We start from the raw sequence: 4540 nt of genomic DNA on the forward strand, positions 1-4540 counted from the left end.
ACCCTAACCACCCTAACATCTAATGTAATTGTGTTTGGAGAGAGAGTTTTTAGGGAAGCAACTGAGATTAAATTTGTGGTCCTACTGTGGTAGGACTTTGAGAAAGAGGGCACATTTCAGAGCTCTAGGTATTCCTCTATGTACCAAGAAAAAAAACACACAAGGAGATCTTGCCTTTTTTTCTACTTCCCATGCAGATTAGATCTATGTAGGTCTCTCTTAGGGTCCTCATTGTTGTCTAGGTTCTCTGGATACAGCAAGTAATTGGTAAAATTCAAGACAAGAATTGAGGCCTTGCCAGAAACCAAAGCCACCACCACCTTGTTCTTGGACTTCCATCCTCCTGAATTTTGAGAAAGGAAGTGTCTACAATTTAAGCCTCCAAGTATGTTATTTTAGCAGACTGTTATAGGCAACAATGGCCAAAATAAACAATATTCTGGGCTTTTTAAAAATAGAAATGAAACATTTAAAGGCAAAGCATTTAGGCATATTCCATTTCTTTTGCTATTGTAAAGAGAGCAGCAACAAACATGGATGTGCAAATTATCTGTGTGATAGGCTATCGTGTCCTTTGGGTGCATGCCCAGAAATGATAGAGCTTGGTCAAATGGTAGTTCTATTTTTAGTTTTCTGAGAAACCTCCACAATGATTTTCACAGTGGATACATTAGTTTCAGTCACACCAAGAGACCATGAGGGCTCACCATTCTCCATATCCTTACCAGTGTTTCTCATTGTTTGTGTTCCTGATGATAGTCATTTCAACTAAGGTGAAATGGAATTCCAAAGAAGATTTTATTTGTATTACGTGATGGCCAAGGATGGTATCACTTGAAAACATTTATTGGCTATTTGACACTGTTCAGTTGCTTAGCCAATTTTTTATTCAGTTGTATGTTTTCTTATGTTTATTTATTTATTGAGATAGGGCTTCACTATACAACACTGCATGGCTTGGAACTGTCTATGTAGATCAGGTTGATTTCAACTCACAAGAAGCCTCCTGCCTCTGCCACCCTCACACCTTCCCCCCCCATGTTTACAGTTCAAGATGGGAGCTTACAGCATCCTGCTTCAGCTGCCATGCCTGTCTGATGCCTCTGCCCTAGTTGTAGACCCTACCCCTCTCAAACAGTGCTTCTCAACCTTTCTAATGTTGTGACCCTTTAGTATAGTTTCTCATGGAATGCTGACCTCCAAACAAAAATGGTCACAGGGCTTGGCAACAATACTCAGCAGAAGCCACTTTGTAGTTGCTGGCACTAAATAGAGAAGTAGAATTCTCAGCTAGTTATTCAAGGAAGTAGTGCAGATATCTAGACACTCGCATAACACTGTGCCTACTGAGGAAACGGGACAATACTCTCCCAATTTGAACAAATAATCATAGGAGGTGTGGAGCCCCATAAACCTGAGACATTGGAATATGAGAATTAGCCAGGTGGATTTCGGCATACTGGGGCTTTTTAAACTGGCAGAGCAGCTGGGAGCCCAGCATCCTGTTGAAGTACTCTCTTATTCCATATACAAGCTCATCAACAGAATATTCCCTATTGTCAGTCTTTCCCTGTGATTTCACAAAAGTGATATACTCCGCGAGAATAGTATCTACATTCTTCTTAGCAGGGAGTTGGAATAACTGCTTATACTTGTTTATCAGTTCCCAGTCCTCAACAAGACATGACTTAAGTTCTTGAGGCAACTTCAATTCAACTATCAATCTCATCTTCCGTGCCTACAGAGACTGACCAGTGGTGACAGTCCCAGGCACATTCTGGTGAGGAGTCTGTGATACTGTCCTGGTGGTACCACTGCCAACTCTGTTTTCTGGTGTATTCTCTATGCTCTTTGGCACTGGCATGTTAGGCGCGGATCCTGAAGAATAGTGATGACCTTTCGCCACAAGATACCGGCTCTCTTCTCTGTTACTTTTCTCAACAGTGTAGCTGCTTTGGGAAGACTGACCTCTCTCCTCAGAATAAACTTTCTCAAAACAGCTGCCTTTATTTTCAATCTGACCTTTCTCAGCAGAGAGCTGTCTCTTTGCAGGGTATCTTTTCTTAACAAAGTGTCCCCTCTCCCCAGAGTGCACTTTCTCTGCAAAGCAGAATCTCCTGAAAGATAGACTTGTCTCTGTAGGACGGCTTTTTTTGGGGGGAGGGCAACTTTCCTCTGCAGATAGATGTTTCTCTGCATGTGGGCTTTTCTTTGGAGGTCTATGTCTTCCTGTTGGGTCATCTGTCCATGTAGAGGGTCCTCTCTCCACACAGTTACCCCTTTCCACTGAGAGACCTTCCTGTGCAGGGCAGCTTTTCTTCTGAGGCTGACCTCTCCCTGTAGGACGATGTTCACCTGAAGAGTGTCCTACCTCCTCAGAGTTACCCCTCTCAAATGTGTAACTCTCCTCTCCATGGTATCTGAGGCAAAGCCTCCCTGTGTGGTGATCTTTCCAGGAGAGGGTCCTCTCTTTACAGAATTACCATTCCTAGAAGAATGACCCTCCTCCGCAGGGGGAATTTTGATGGGATGACCTCTCCCTGCAGGGTGATCTTCACTTGCAGAGGGTCCTCTCTCCTCAGCGTTACCTCACTGGAACGAGCAACCCTCCTCTACAGGGTAACTCTTTCTGATGCGATGCCTCTCTGTGAAGCGATATTTCCCGGGAGAAGGTCCGTTGTTTGCTGAGTTACCCTTCTCAGATGAATTAATCTCCTCCGCAGGGGGAATTTTGATGGGATAACCTCTCCCTGCAGGGCGATCTTCACCTGCAGAGGTTACTCTCGATGTCAAGTTACCCATTTCCACTGAGTGACTCATGAGGGCAGCTTTTGATGGATTGACCGCCCCCATGCAGGATGATCTTTACTTACAGAGTGTCCTCTCTCCTCAGAGTTAACCCTGTTGAATGAGTAGCCCTCTTTTTCAGGGCACCTTTTTTCTGGGGTGACAGCTCCTTGTGCAGTGCTCTTTTCCAAGAGAGAGTTCTCTCTTTGCAGAGTTACCTTTCTTAAAGGAATGACCCTCCTCCGCAGGGGAGATTTTTCTGAGACTCCGCCTTCCCGTGTGGTGATCTTTCACAGGAGAGCGCCCTCTCTTTGAAGGGTTACCTTTCTTAGAAAAGTGACCCTCTTCTGCAGGGTGGCTTTTGATGGACTGACCTCTCCCTGCAGGGAGATCTTCACCTGCAGAGGGCCCTCTCTCCTCAGAGTCACCCCACTAGAATGAGTAACCCTCCTCTTCAGGGTACCTTTTTCTGAGGTGATGCCTCCCTGTGCGACGATCCTTCCTAGGAGAGGGTCCTCTCTTTGCAGAGTTGTCCTCCTTAGATAAATGACCCTCCTCTACGGGGTAGCTTTTGATGAGGCGACCTCCCATTGCAGAGCTAGTCTTCTCTGGTGAACGACCCTTCCCTGCCAGGTGACTTTTTTCAGCTGGCCAAACTGTCCCTATGGGGTGATTTTTCTCTGTAGAGTCCTCTCTTTACAGAGGGGCCTCTCTCTACCTGGTGATCTCTCTATGCAGAAATAAATTTCGTGACTGGGAGGTCTTTCTCTTCAGGGTGATGGTTCTCAATAGAGGGACCTCTCCCATCCAAGTAACTTTTCTCAGTAGATAGACTCTTCCTTGTAGAAAGTCCTTTCTTTGCAGGTTGACCTCTCATGATAGGGAGGCCTCTCTCACCATAGTGGCCTCTCTCAGTCAAACCACGTGCCTCTGTAGAATGACGTTTTTCTGAGACGAGTTTTCTTGATAAGGCGACCTCTCTCTGTAGGAAGATCTTGCTCAACAGAGAGACGCTTCTCAGTTGAATAACTTGTCTCAGAAAAGTGATGCCTTTTCCCAGAGAGGTGCTTATCAGCAGGGTACTTTCAGGCAAAGGAAAATTTCCCTATAGTATGACCTTTTTCAACAGAATGGTGTTTCTTGGCAGAGGAACTCTTCTCTGTAGCACGATGTTTTTCAGCTAACAAAAGCTTCTCAGCCAAGGTGCTCTTAACTGTAGAGCAGTGCTTCTCAGCAGTGGGTCTTTTATCTGTAACATAATACTTCTCAGGGGAAGGATTTTTCTCTCTTCTACAGGTTTTCTCATAGGAACGACCTCTTTCCACCGAGCGACTTTTTGTGGCAGGACAATTCTGTGGTCTTCTTGGAAGAGCTGGCTGAAGATTCCTCAGCTCATCTGATTTTTGTTCTGAGGACCGATTTCTCAACTTTCTGACCTGCCTGAAGCTTGGTGTCTGCTTCACAAAGTCATCTCCTTCCCTAAAATGTTGGTCACAAACATGAGGTCCTTTCTTTCTGGAACTCATTTAAGTAATACTAATGAATTCCCAGATTTTCTAGTATTATATGGGAAAATGAACTGGGCACACAACCCAGAAGTCTGTTGTCTGAATTAGCTGTACAACCAGGATCAAATCTCCCGATTGCTTACCAAATTTAGCTCTTTTTTTAGGATGATAGAGGAGCAGCAGCACTCTCCTTGTCCAACCGCCAGAACAAAGTGAGGTTTCTCTGGAAACTATCCGTACACAAA

The 4540-nt window shown here is 44.9% G+C and overlaps 1 pseudogene; it reads right to left on the reverse strand.

Moving 5' to 3' along the window:
- Positions 1 to 1213: 1213 nt before the first annotated feature.
- LOC101985367 lies at positions 1214 to 1729 on the reverse strand (annotated as a pseudogene).
- Positions 1730 to 4540: the final 2811 nt, after the last annotated feature.

This window comes from Microtus ochrogaster, linkage group LG10 (assembly GCF_000317375.1).
Source record: "Microtus ochrogaster isolate Prairie Vole_2 linkage group LG10, MicOch1.0, whole genome shotgun sequence".
In the NCBI taxonomy this organism is placed as follows: domain Eukaryota; kingdom Metazoa; phylum Chordata; class Mammalia; order Rodentia; family Cricetidae; genus Microtus; species Microtus ochrogaster.